Raw genomic sequence first — 15211 nt, forward strand, 5'->3', positions numbered from 1 at the left:
ATTAAACAATATTATTTTGAATCATATGACATTTCTGATTTTATAGATTGGGCCCAACCATTGCTAAGTTTATATGCTTCAATCTACTAGTACAGTAGTGTTTAATAAGATCAGTAGTGATATGCAAATAACAGAAACCTGGGAAACATCTTCTAATTAGGGTACAGTGCTCCTGGACTTACAATGTAGTTATAATGCAGTAAGCCTACAATAAATTGAAAATATATTTAAGTTAAAAATACATTTAACACACCTACCCCTGAGTGTCATGGCTGCACAAGACAGAATGTAGGATAGTATCAGTTGTTTGTCTTCATAATCCTGGAGCTGATCAGGAGCTGTGGATCCCTGCTCTTGCCTAGCCTCCTGAGAATGGGTGGGGCTTGAGGGGAGCCACTGAGTTAGGAACCATCAGTTTTTTACCTTTTAGTGACTTTGATTGCCTCATTAGTGTCTTTGTTTGATCAATACATGGAAGATACTTTCTTGGACAGCTTGTTTTGTTGTTGCTGGTGGTTGTTTGGGAGAGAGTTGATGGGAACTATATCATGGCAGGTGCTTATTGAATGTAAACAGCCATCAAAATGTCTTTGGCTGAAAGGACCACAGATTTTTCCAGATTTATTGCAAGCTAGATATGTGAGACAGCTGGCAGGCCCTTTGATCTTCCTGGGGGAGAATTCTGAGATTCTTTTTGATTCTAATAGCAACAGTGTTTTCTAAATTATCAATAGAAATTTCATCAGCTTGGTAGGACTTTGAAACCATTTTCTGGCAGAAGTTGGTGCACGAAAATTGGGAAATGAATCAGTTGAACATCTGGTTATAAGGAATGCACGTGGAAGAGGAAGTGTTATCCAAATCAGACTGCCTGGCAGGCACTTGAAGAGTTAGACTAGGTTCTAACAATGAATCAGAGCCTCAGTCATTAGAAGCAAAGATCTGATGTTGACACTTTACACAGTTTTACTTTGTATTTAGCCACTATCAGATAATAACCTTCTCTCCCATAACTACCCTAGTTGTTGTTTAGCTGGGCAATCCACTGTAGTGGAGAAAAAGATTATGACCAAACTGAGTAACGTTGCTATGTGAATATCCAACAAAAATATTCCAATGTCATTTGAAGGTATGGATCATTTTAAGGCTCCTTTCTTTTATCACAACTCTTTCCTCAGTACAATTTCTAAGAGGAAATTTTGTTCAAAAATAGCATCCTAAAGATCGAAAGGTTTCAGATAGAATCTGCACCATGGCCCAAACCCAAAAACCCCAAAGCATTTCTCAAATAGGCTTTCCTAAAGGAATGCTTCAAAGGGCTGAATATATCCAAGATGGCTTAAGTCATACACCTCCCTTAAGCCTCTATAATACATTGGCCTCATGTTCTCAGTAGCTTCCCAAATTAGTTTGGCTGCTCAGCCCTGACAGTTAAATAAAAACTTGATGATAGAAAAAGTGTGTGGATGTATTTTGTTCAGCTAATCAGTGAACAGCAGACTGGAAGTTATTCTGAGACCCAGAACAATCACATCCAAGTGAATTTTCAATCCCTCCCAGGTCAAGGCTGTGGCAAAGGAATGCACAGTTCTTCTGTGAGCAGCTTTTATGAACATAATATTGCACCTTCAAATAAGTGGCCAATAATTTCTTCTACTTGAACTGGTGTTGCTCCTTCTTGGCCAGCAATTTACAAACTTCTGTCTCTTACAGAATTTCAGTAGCAGTAATAGGGTCACATTCTTACATGCTTAGCATGTAAGAGGTAAGGCTGAATTTCAATGTCACATTGTTTTTCTCCTGTTCGAATACCCTAAAATACCAGTCTCTTCATTTAAAGATCATCTTTTCAGGAATGTAAATTTACTTTGTGGTTAAGTTTTGGATCCAGCTATTGGTTTCTTCTTCCTCCTCCTCTCCTCTCCCCTCCTCTTTCTTCTCTTTGAGAATCAGTTTCACTATATAGCCCAATCTGCACTTGAACTCATGATCTTCATGCATCAGCCTCCTGAGTGCTCTGTTTATAGACATTTGCCATTATACCCAGCTTGATTTTTCTCACTGTTGATACCAGCTATATAGACATGATATATTTTATTGTGATTGCCTTTGGCTGTCAAAATTGCTTTGAGTTTAAAAGTTCTTTCAACAAGAACTTCATACATTCAATCATCTATTGTTAGTACTGGGGTTTGAAATCAGTGCATTATGCTTTGCTAGGCAGGTACTCTATCATTTGAGCTATGTCCCTAGTCCATTTTACTTTGGTTATTTTCTTAGATAGGGTTTCTTTGGACTCTGTTCCTTCTGTTTCTGTGTCCTACTGTGACACATATACACCATCATGTGCAACTTTTACTGGTTGAGATGAGGTCTGGTGAATGTTTTCCCCAGGATATCCTTGAACTGTTATCCTCCTGATATTAGCCTCCATAACCTAGCCACATTTGTTTATTTAACAGCCAAAGTGATAGTATAATAATGCTTTCTTAGAAATTACACATAGGATTAGTTTTTTCTCCAAGAATGTCAAGTAAAACTGAAATTGTCCAGTGAACAAATGGTTTTTCTGTGTCATTAGTTTAATTCCCAAAGCTCAAAAACCTGGAAAAGAAAAATAGTTTTTGTGGTTTTTAATCATGAACATATAATGTGGGCGTGACCTTGAATGTCAAATTTGCAATTGAAGGATACAAATAGATAGCCATCTCATGTTTCCCAATATCGGCCATCTGTACCCAGACCTTGCAGGTTCTTCCTTACTGTGAGGAATACTTAATGAAAGAGGATCTAAGACATATTTCTAGCCAAGTACCAGATTAGGCATCAAACCATGTCTGTTTTAATGGGTACAGGTTTTTTGTTTGTTTGTTTGTTTTTTTGTCGGTCGTGGGGCCTGAACTCTGGGTCTGGACGCCATCCCTGAGCATTTCAGCTCAAGGTTAGCGCTCTACCACTTGAGACACAGTGCCACTTCCGGCTTTTTCTGCTTATGTGGTGCTGAGGAATCGACCCCAGGGCCTCATGCATGCAAGGCAAGCATTCTTACCACTGAGCCACCTTCCCAGCTTTTAAAGAATTATTTTACTGCTTTTTAAAGAAACAAATCACTCAGAAAAGTACAGAGTAAGTCAGGAGGGAGGGAAAATGGAGAAACAACAGAGGGGGTAACACTGAAAAGAAATGTACTCAATACCTTACTTATGCAAATGTAGCCCCTCTGTACATGACTTTTACAATAAATTAAAATATTAGAAAAGCACAGAGTAGAAAGTGAGAGTGCCTTGTAAATCCTCCATGTTTAAATCAGAGAAAATTTAGATTTGGTCATATATATGTGCATTCATGCATACTTATTCATTTGTGGCTTTTATATGAATTATGTTTTAAATTTTATTTTATTGTAAAGATGCTGTACAGAGGGATTACAGTTACATGAGTAAGTAATGAGTATATTTTTGTTGAGCATCGTTATCCCCACTTTGTTTTTTTTTCCTACTATCCTTTCCCTTCTTCACCTCTCCCACTCTTCCCCCCCCTCAGATGTTGTAAAGTTCATTTCCAGCATAGTGTCTTATGAGTATTATTGTTCCAATGGGTCATCCCGTGTCCTTGTTTCAGCATTTTGTTATTCCTCTTCCCCTCCCCAAGTTAGATAAATATATATATGAGATGCAGGGTACCAGAATCAAATACAATGACAACAGAGGATATACCATAGGGGAAAGAACATACAAAAAAAATCACATTGTATATTAAAACAACAAAGAAAAACCTCTTGTGTCCCTATCTTGGGGTTCATTTCACTTAGCATCAGCTTATATGGTCATATATATATGGCTTTCGAGCTTTTCTGCTCATCTGGTAAGATTATCCTAGATATATACTAATTATTACAAATAAGGGAAACCATGGAACCTATATTTCTTTGGTCTGGCTTACTTCACTTAAGTCTTTCCATTTCCTAACAAATGGGACAGTGTCATTCTGACGGAGGCATAGAATTCCATTGTATATCTATACCACATTTACTTGACACATTCATCTACTGAGAGGCATCTGGGTTAGTTCCATATCTTAGCTGTGGTGAATAATGCTGCAATAAACATAGTTGTGCTGGTATCTTTAGTATGGCCTTGTTTGTGATCATTGGTGTAAATGCCCAGAAATAAGATTGCTGGGTCATAGGGAATCTCTCTGAATAGTCTTTTCAGGATCCTCCATACTGCTTTCCAGAGTGATTGAACAAATTTACACTCCCACCAACAGTGCAGTAGTGTTCCCTTTTGGCCACATCCCCTCCAGCATCTGTTGTTACTAGATTTCTTAAGGATAGCCATTCTAACTGGGGTAAGGTGGAATCTCAGTGTTGTTTTGATTTGCATTTCTTTTATGGCTAGAGAAATTGAACATTTATTCATGTGTCTATTGGCCATTCTTATTTCTTCTTCAGAGAAGTTTCTCTTTAAGTCTTTAGCCCACTGATTAAGGGGGTGGTTGTTTTTTTTGAGGATTTGTTGTTGGGGGATTTAATTTTTGAGTTCTAAGTATATTTTAGATATGAGGCCCTTGTCTGTTATATGGGAAGATCTTCTCCCAATCCGTAGGCTTTCTGTTGATCTTGCTAGCTATGTCCTTTGCCATGCAGAAGCTCTGCAGTTTCATGCAGTCCCTTTTGTCCAACCTTTCTTTGATTTGTTGTGTTTTTGGTTCTTTATTAAGAAATTTTCAGCCTGTGCCAAGGAGCCCTAGAGTTTCTCCTATTCCTTCCTGTAATGTTTTCAGAGTGTCTGTTTTTACCTTGAGGTCTTTGATCCATTTGGAGTTGATTCTGGTACAGGGTGATATAGAAGGATCTAATTTTAGTTTTTTACAGGTGTTTAACCAGTTTTGACAACACCATTTACTGAAGAGGCTGTCTTTCTTACATTCTATTTTTTTAGCTTTGTTATCGAAGATTAGGTGACTATAGGTCTGTGGGTTCGTTTCTGGGTCTTCAGTTCTATTCCATTGGTCCTCAGGTCTGTTCTTGTGCCAGTACCAAGCTGTTTTGATTACTACGGCTTTGTAGTAGAGTTTGAAGTTTGGTATTGATATTCCTCCAGCACTGTTCTTTTTCCTAAGGATTGATTTTGCTATTTGGGTTCTTTTATTGTTCCATCTAAATTTTTGGATTGCTTCTTCTATTTCATTGAAGAATGAGGTTGGGATATTGATGGGTATTACATTGAATGTGCAGATAGACTTTGGCAGTATTGCCATTTTCACGATGTTAATCCTCTCAATCCAGGAGCATGGGAGATTTTTCCACTTTCTTAATTCTACTTTAATTTCCTTTTTCAGGTTTTTAAAGTCTTTCTCATAGAAGTCCTTCACTTCTTTAGTTAACTCCTAAGTATTTTTTGTGGGGCTATTTACAAAAGGAGTTGCTTTCCTGATTTCAGCTGTGCTCTTTTCATTATTGGCATACAGAAAAGCCATTGATTTTTGAGGGTTAATTTTATAACCTGCTACTTTACCCAAGTTTTGGATCAGCTTGAGTAACTTGGGATGGAGTCCATGGGGTTCTTTAAATACAAGATCATGTCATGCCTTTCCCTTGATTTTCGAGCTGTCTGTGGTCTGCGTTTCTCTGTGGTCAGCAGGATAAAGATTTCTTCTCCTTCTCAGTTGGATGCTGGTGGGAGTGGAAGCTCCTAGCACTCTGTCTCTGGTGCCTTTGTCCCAGGCTCTGTCTGTTGATATGGTGACTTTGGCTGTGGCCGTTGCCAGGGGTACCAGTGAGTGCTTGAATCTGTCTCCTTAGACAAGCTGCCTAAATTTTTCCTCTCTGGCCAAGCTCTCTGAACTATGACAGCACACTTGGTGTGACTCTATCCTTGGATTTTTCACTGGAACACTAACACTGGTTTCTTCCCGAGAGCTCATTTAGCCCCCAGCTGCTCCACCACCATTTTCCTCCTAGTCCTCTGAATTAATTTTTTTTATCTCCTTTGCTCATTAGAAAGATGAATTGTCCCTTTTACCTTATTGGTTTCTAAGAGCTCTCTCTCTCTCTCTCTCTCTCTCTCTCTCTCTCTCTCTCTCTCTCTCTATATATATATATATATATATATATATATATATATATATATATATATCTGCATTAGATTTGTAGGTGAGTGTATAGACTCAATAGTGTCAGCAATAAACAAGTCTTGAGCAAGTAGTGTGTATAAGCTATCTACTGAACACCATCTTATGTGCAAAGCACTTTCTGCAAACTGTTTGGGAGGGTAGCTTGCCATTTTGGTTAATGAGTACCCCTTTCAAAGACTAGATGAAATGAGACAATATCTTGGCTTAATTTGTTTGAGGACAATGGAATTTAGAGCTAGAATCTGTTCTCAAGCAGAAACTGTTGATGTGACTGTACTTTATAAAATGGAATGATCTCTACAAGGAACTGATGGATAACTGCCCATCTTTTACATTTTACATGTGGGTCGTCTACAGTGACTCCCTTTCAAAAAGTTCAATATGGAAAAGAGGATTTGTAACTTTCCGTAGAAGAAGGGTAGCACATACTGTTTTGGCCATGTGCTTGAGGCTAATCTCACTCTAGTGTAGGTTTGTTGTTTGCATGCACCTGTGATAGGATGCAGTGAGAATGGCACTTTACTTCTGTGGTATAAACACTGTCTAGCTATGAGAAAACACCATGCAAACTCAAATTCAGGCACTCTACAAAGTATCTGGTCACTACTCCAAAAATAAATGTCAGTATCAGCCAAAAGAAAGAAAATCTCAGGAACTGTCACAGGCCTTGAGAAGCCCAAGACAACATGACTACTAAATGTGATGTGGTATCCTGGATAAAATCTTAGAACATAAAAATGATAAGCAAAGAAATTAAACAACAGATGGAGTTGAGTTAATATTGTACCTTTATTGTATTACTAGTTGTGAAGTTTCTGATCATAGGGGAATCTGGGCCTGGGGTATGGGAGGGTCTATAGGACCCTTGAAAATTTTCTGTAAAGCTGTTGTAAAATGAAACATTTAGGGGCTGGGAAGTTTACTCAGTGGTAGAGTCCTTGCCTCCCATGCATGAAGCTCGGAGTTTGATTTCTCAGCACCACATAAGCAGAAAAAAGCCAGAAGGGCACTGTGGCTCAAGTGGTAGGGCACTAACCTTGAGTTAAAGAGCTGAGGGACAGTGCCCAGGCCCAGAGTTCAGCTCCCATGACTGGCAATAAAATAAACAAATAAAATAAAATAAAAATATAATGAAACATTTGTTAAGAAAAAAGAATGACCTGGTACATATTTGATTGGAACTATTTTCCTAGTGAAGCCACAGATCTGGTTCTGACTGGTTCTGAAGAAAGTGCCCCCAAATCCTGAATTAACATAAAAATAATAGCAACAAAGCAACATTTACTTTGGGGTGAGTTTCTAGGGAGGCTAAGGGTAAGGATAATAATCTTGGTGGCTACTGGACAATGCAGCAAAAAACCTGAGCTGGAAAAGATCGCAAGAACCTTTTCATTTTACAGATGAAGAAAGGGAGGACTAGGGTGAAGAAGGCATTCACCTGGGCTCCCATGAGCTTTGAACTGGAACCCATGTTTTCTGCCTCATAACCCAGTGATCATTATCTTTCTCCAAAGTCTTTCTATTTAACCCAGAAGCTCTATGCTTTTGTTTTCAGCCTGTTTTTTTTTCTGAAGAATTATGACAGTGACATATATCCTAAGTTTGTATGAACGACAAGGAGGAAGTTGGGATTAAGCTGACATTAACTTCCCTGAGGTTTCTGAGTCTGCTTTTCTCAGCCAAAACAAAATGGCTCTGACAAGGAACTCAGGGACCCCAATGGGCCTTCAATAACTGATCATTTCTTTTCATAATGCATCTTTGTCTATACCAACGGAACAGAAAGATTTCTGGGACCCTTAAATAGCACAGATGAATTAGATAATATCTACATTCTTGGATACTTTTCCTAACAGGATTCCCCATAGAGCTAGCTACTCTACAAGCCACCTTCTGCAGCGCAAATTGGTCTCAGGCAGAACCAGGCTATTGAGTGGGGAAGATAGTAATTTTACATGGCAAAATAGGTCATGGGATTCAAGCGAGAGCACCTTTCTCCCGGGGATCAGCGAGATAGTAGCTTGAACAAAAGCATCATCATTAAAGTTTTAAAAATCATAGATGGGGAGAAACATAATTTGAAACCTTGGAACATTTAGTTCATTTTCTAAATTTCACATTGTGATTGAATTATCTCTTTTTCGCAAAGCTAATAACTGAGATCTGTGCTTTGAATGACATTTAATAAGGATAATATCAGCTTTTCCTTTACAGTTTCAAGCAAAAGGCAGAGGGAGCAGACTGTAAGTGATCTTCTGTCTGCTCTTTGATGGCAGTGCCAGTCAGCCTCACAGAGGCAAGCAAAGACACATGGGATTATAGACCATTAATGCATAGTTTGTCAAAGTTAAAAAGATTTATTAAAAATAATGAATTAACAGCTCTCTTTATAGAGTTTTAAAGAGCACTTCCATAATTTTAAAGAGCACTTCTCTGTTAATTTGTGCCAGAGGATAGTTTTCTGAGGCACTTCTATTTATTGCCTTAACTTGTCTTGATTGTCTTTTAGGACAAGCTAGGTTTTGCTGCAGTAATAACCTCCAAACATTGTTGGTATAAAAAAAATAGCCTATTCCTTATTAATATTGCATGTCTAACACAGAATAAAGATTGAGAAAGAACTTACCATCTGGTGATTGTCAATCACCCTGACAGAGGAAAAGAAAGCTCTTTAGGTCTTGTACTAACAATATTCTAGATCAGAAATGCTGACATTTCCATTCATAGCTCATTGAACAGAACAAGTTATATAATTCCACCTAACCACAAGGGAACCAAGAATTTCAGAGAGCAAAAGTAGGCATCAGCTAGATGATATGTTCAGTAATAATTGACTTGATCACTTACTCATTCACTAACTCAGACATTTGAGTACTTGCCAAGCATGGTGGTGAGATCTGGAAATTACAGAGATAAGCAGGTAGGCATGATCATTCTTTGTATGGATCTTTCAAACCATTAGCCAATAAATGACCATTAAAAAAGCAATTATAGAGCTGGGCACTGGTGGCTCATTCCTGTAATCCTAACTACTCAGAAGCCTGAGATCTGAGGATCATGGTTCAAAGCAGCCCGGGCAGGAAACTCCGTAAGACTCTTATCTCCAATAAACCACTAGAAAACTGAAAGTGGTGCTGTGGCTCAAGTGGTAGAGTGTTCATCTTGAGCTGAAGAGCACAGGGAAAGCACCCAGGCCCAGAGTTCAAGCCCCATAACTGACCAAAAAAAAAAGTCAGCCTGGGCAGGAAAAATCATGATACTCTTATCTCCAACAAACCACCAGAAAACCAGAAGTGGCTTGTGGCTCAAGTGGTAGAGCGCTAGCCCTGAGCTGAAGATCTGAGGGACAGTGCCCAGGCCCAGAGTTGAAGCCTCATGACTGACCAAGAAAAAAAAAGCAATTATAGTAAAGAAGGATAAATGTTTTAATAAAGAGAGAACCAAATGCTCCAGCATCAGCATAGTGAGCACTTTTCATATGCATAAGTGAGAGAGCTATAACTTGGAATATTTGTCCAAGTGAAGGAGTCCAGAATAAACATTGGGATAGAAAAGTAGGGGCTTGTATTAACTCCTCTCCCTTCTATCTGTATGTTTACTCTATTCTTGAGAAAAGTCTGAAGCAATGTCTAGCAGCCCCTGGAAAGTGGTCATCCTGATTGTGTGCACTCTGTAGATGCCTGAATCTTGCGTAGGAGTTTGTCTGTGTGGATGTCCTGGCTCATGCTCACAGATTGCACCATTGCACTCAGCACTGGTTTCCTGACATGGCCCAAGCAGGCCTGGGAACCAGCAAGGCCTTCAGAATTCCCCTGAGGAGGTCACTTCAGGACAGCAAAGGTTACATCAGGGCCCAGGGCCTCCTGTGGCATAGAGGATAGAAGAAACAGGGAGGTGCAGGGAGGTGCTTTCTGGATTCTTCTTCACCTCTTCCAGGTTCCCTGTGGGACTTGGCATCTTGCCTCATGTCTTCTGACCTAGCCATCCTCAGATGAGGACAGGTGGCTGAGTGTCACACTTCTCTTCTTATCATATGATTTAGAGAATGGCCTCTGACTTACAACTTTCTTAATCTCCCATTTCCAGTGATGTGATTCTTTCTCTTGAGTTTTTTCCCTAGTTAAATTCTTTAAAACTAGATGTGCTGGGAAGCTTCAAGGGGTCATGAGTGTAGACTTGGGCTAATTTTCCTGGTTTGCACCCCAGCTTTGTCACCTACAGGGTAACAGAGACTCTGGCCCGTTGCTTAGTCATCCTTGCCAGTTTCCCCATTTAGGAAGTAGTTGGACTTCCTTCAAGTGGTTGTGAGGATTGCACTGGTCAATGGAAGTAAAATTCATCTTAAAGTACCTGATGCAAGTTTACACTCCTACCAACAGTGAAGTGGGGTTCCCTTTTGGCCACATCCCCTCCAGCATCTGTTGTTACTAGATTTCTTAAGGATAGCCATTCTAACTGGGGTAAGGTGGAATCTCAGTGTTGTTTTGATTTGCATTTCTTTTATGGCTAGAGAAATTGAACATTTATTCATGTGTCTATTGGCCATTCTTATTTCTTCTTCAGAGAAGTTTCTCTTTAAGTCTTTAGCCCACTGATTAAGGGGGTGGTTGTTTTTTTTGAGGATTTGTTGTTGGGGGATTTAATTTTTGAGTTCTAAGTATATTTTAGATATGAGGCCCTTGTCTGTTATATGGGAAGATCTTCTCCCAATCCGTGGGCTTTCTGTTGATCTTGCTAGCTATGTCCTTTGCCATGCAGAAGCTCTGCAGTTTCATGCAGTCCATTTGTCCAACCTTTCTTTGATTTGTTGTGTTTTTGGTTCTTTATTAAGAAATTTTCAGCCTGTGCCAAGGAGCCCTAGAGTTTCTCCTATTCCTTCCTGTAATGCTTTCAGGATTTCTGCTTTTACCTTCAGGTCTTGGATCCATTTGGAGTTGATTCTGGTACAGGGTGATATAGAAGGATCTAATTTTAGTTTTCTGCTGGTGTTTAACTAACCCATATGCCCTTCAATAGATGAAAGGATCAAGAAAATGTATATATATATATATATATATATATATATATATGAATTCTATGCTTCCATCAGAAAGAATGACACCTCTCCTTTTGTTAGGAAATGGAAAAACTTGAAAAAAATCATATTAAGTGAAGTAAGGCGGATTCAAAGAAATATAGGTCCCATGGTTTCCCTCATTTGTAATAGTTAGTATATGTCTAGGATAATTTTATCAGATGAGCAGAAAAGCTCAAAAGCCATGTTACATATGACCATGTAAGATGATGCTAAGTGAAATGAACCCCAAGATATGGACACAAGAGGTCTTTGTTTGCGGTTTTTCTTTTTTTTTTTGTCAGTCAGGGACCTGAACTCTGGGCCTGGGTACTGTCCCTCATCTCTTCAGCTCAAGGCTAGCGCTCTGCCACTTGAGCCACAGCACCACTTCCGGCTTTTTCTGCTTATGTGGTGCTGAGGAATCAAACTCAGGGCCTCATGTATGCAAGGCCATCACTCTACCACTGAGCCACCTTCCCAGCCCCTGTTGTTGTTTTGATGTATTCTGTGATTTTTTTTGTTTCCTTTGTATGTTCTTCCTTCTTAACTTTGCTTTTTTTTTTTTTTTTTTTTTGGTTTTTTCTTTTTTGGTATTGGGTATCGAACCCAGGATGTTGCACTTTCTAGGCAAGCACTTTGCCACTGAGCTATATCCCAGCTCTTGTTCTTCCTTCTATGGTATATCCCCTCTTGTCACTGTACTTGATTTTGGTACCCTGTATCTTTTATATACATTTATCTAACATGGGGAGAGGAAGGGGAATAACAAAATGCTGAAATAAGGACACAGGATGACCCATTGCAACAATGATACCCACAAGACAGTATATTGGAAATGAACTTTACAACTTTGGGGGGAGGAGTGAGGGAGGTGGGGGAGGGAAGGGATAGTGGGATAACAAGGGAGGAGGTAAAAATGCTCAACAAGAAATATACTCATTGTCTTACTCATATAACTGTAACTCCTCTGTACAGCATCTTTATAATAAAATAATTTTTAAATTATCTGATGTGTAGTAAGCTACATTATTATTTTGAGCACTGTCATATTACCTCAGGAAGAACTCAGCCCTATACTTCTTTGCATTAGGCTAGGGAAGGCACAAGCCACTCAAGCATCTGTGATACATGCTGGTTAGGGGTTGAGCTCTTTGATCAGCCAGATTCATCTATAAATTTGGGCCCTGAAAACTACTGGAATACCTGAAAAGGAAGGGCCAAGCCTTGAACAGTCAGCCAAATGACCTATTCAGCAGGCAATGGTGAGCCATTGAATGATTCTGAGTTGGAGAGTAGCCTGGTCTCTGAGATGGAAGAAGGAATGGGACCCCTCAGAGCAATGGGACCCAAGCATTTGTCTTCAGTAGAGGACAAAGATCGAAACAGTGACATCCCAAGCACTTACTCAGTGCCAAGCCCTGGCTTTAGCCCTTGTTTAGATATCTCTGTTTATTTTCCCACATCACATGCCGTGCCTAGGATTTTAACCCAGGAAGCATGGCTTGGAACCTATTCTTTCTGGTAAGACACCTGCATTTCTCTGGCCTTAGGAGGGAGAGAAAGAAAGGGAGCATACAGAAACAGGAAGTTACTGTTCATGGAGGGGTGATGGAAAGAGTGTTTTGAAGTTGCCGTGGGTACAAAGAAACAGGAACTGAGTCGAGGAGGATGTGCAAAGCAAGGGCTGTTGAGGGAATTTTATGGTCAGGAACTAAGATGTTCTGACTCCAGAAAGAGCTGAGGAGGAGGTGAGTTTTAGGGATCTATAAAGGGGAAGTGGACTTTTGAAACACAGCCCCTGACCACATGTACTACCGAAAAGATTGTTCTCAAAAGGCATTATTGCAGAAGTCTCTCAGTGTCTGTTTCTTCCTTTAAAACTGGATCGTTCTACCATATAGGATTACTGCAATGACTGCACCTAGTCCACTATAGAGAGGAGTTATGGCTTGGGATAGCACTTGGCGAGTATTATTTTTAATTTTTCCTGTAATGTCAGAAATATTTTCTTGTTTTGCTTGTTTTGCTGGTACTGTGGCTTGAACTCAGGGCCAGATGTGTTCATTTGGCTTTTTTACTCATTGGCTGTAATGTTATTAGTTGAGCCATTCTTTCCCTTCTGACTTTTTGCTGGTAAATTGGAGATAATAGTCTCCAACTTGTTTGCCTGGACTGGATTTGAACTGTGATTTTTCAGATCTTAACCACTTTAGTACCTAGGATTATGAATGTGAACTACTAGTGCCCAGCATGCCAGAAATATTTTCAACAGCCTTACTGAGTCAGAAGTGATACACTAAGAATGACACTTTTAATGTGTACAACTTGATGAGTTTGACAATCCTAAGCAAACATGAGTGCTACCAGCACTTTCATCAAGGTTATAAATATACCCACCACCTCCAGAATATTTTGTATTGCTTTATTTGTGTTTTGTATATATAGTAAGAATAATTAACATTTGATCTAGCCTGTTGACATATACAGTGCCACATTGTAACTACAAGCACTGTGTTGCACAGCCAATCTGGACATTTATAATCACTGAACCTCAGCTTTCCCTCACACCCCATAACCCCTGACAACCATTCTTATGCTCTTTGTTTCAATGAGTTTGACTACTGTAGATACCTAATGTAAGTGGAATCACTACCAGAACTCTTCAAAGCCCAGGACAGAAAAAGAGGGTGAAGTTTGCTGGTGGCCAGGGCTCTTAGGACAGGCCCCATAGCCCAGAGGTTGGAGCACAGGGACATTCATAATACTTTGGGAAGAAAATCTGCAAAGAATGAATGTACCTTTAGTAGATTAAACTCCTTTTGCTGCAAATCCCATAATCACCCTGGTCACCTTGAGATTCAGATTCCTATCAGAAGAACAGATATTTTCTATAGACACCAAGCCCAGGGGAGACTTGGAAGCTAATGAAAAAATACCAAGTATATTAACAAAAGAACTTGAGTAAATTTGCTTCAAATCACAGCCCTACCACTCGTTCTTGAGGTTTCAGTTGATTTTAAAGCCTTACCCTTAAATTTCCCTCTTTAGGGTAGTTGACCTTCTGTTACAGCAGAGTTTGTGATCACTGACAAAGATGTTGGCACAGGTGACTTAGGGAAAGATGACTTAGGGCTAAGCTGCTGGTAATATAGCAAAGCCCAGATGGGTCCAGTAGAATCTGCAATCATACAGGACAGCATTGCTTTTATGGGATATGACACAACAAGAAGGTGACAGCTACTCTGTGAAAGACCTTTTAGACTTAGTCGTTCAGCATCTCATAAGAGCCCACCTCAGAGATTTTGTGTTTTGATGATAGGGATCCACATTAGAGATCCCTGCTCTCCTGTTGGCTTGAGTCTTGGAATTGGCAAGAGTCAAGGAGAGAGCAAAGACGTGTCTGCATCCCATACTACTCCTTAACTTCCAAAGGGTAATCCCACCCAGGCATCCCAGCTATAGGCTTATTCTATCAGCAGAAGAGTATGGATTTACAGTCACCTAATCACCATACAGAATTCTCACCATTTGTTTGGCTCCCCCTTCTTTACCCCCTCCTGCTTAGTCAGAAGCTCCAGGGGACCACATGAATATCTTGAAGCAGGCAGAGGTGTGAGAAGAGTGACGGAACTAAGAAATTCACTGATTTCTGCCTTTGCAAGTTTGCTCAAGACCTTTTGCCTACCACCATTGAAGTAAGGAGGCCAGGTCTGGCTCGTGCCATATTGGCCACATGGTGGATGATAGGGTCTGGCATCTTGTCTTCATGCTGGGGGAAGGAAACCCCCTTCATCACCTGCCTCCCAGGTAATGGGTATGCCTGGACCCCTGGAGGCAGGAGCAGGCACTTGGCTAATAGGTTACTAAATCTGTCAGTCTAGTGCCTGGGACTGGGAATTTCCTGAGGATTTGTCCCCTGCTCCAACCTATTTAGGCCCGGACCAGCCTAGTGGCCAGGACTCCATGCTACATGTGTCTCTGTGATTGTGTCCTGTGTCCTGTGTCCTGTCTCCTGGC

This window comes from Dipodomys merriami, unplaced genomic scaffold (assembly GCF_024711535.1).
Source record: "Dipodomys merriami isolate MVZ:Mamm:240054 unplaced genomic scaffold, mDipMer1.0.p SCAF_13, whole genome shotgun sequence".
Classification (NCBI taxonomy): Eukaryota; Metazoa; Chordata; class Mammalia; order Rodentia; family Heteromyidae; genus Dipodomys; species Dipodomys merriami.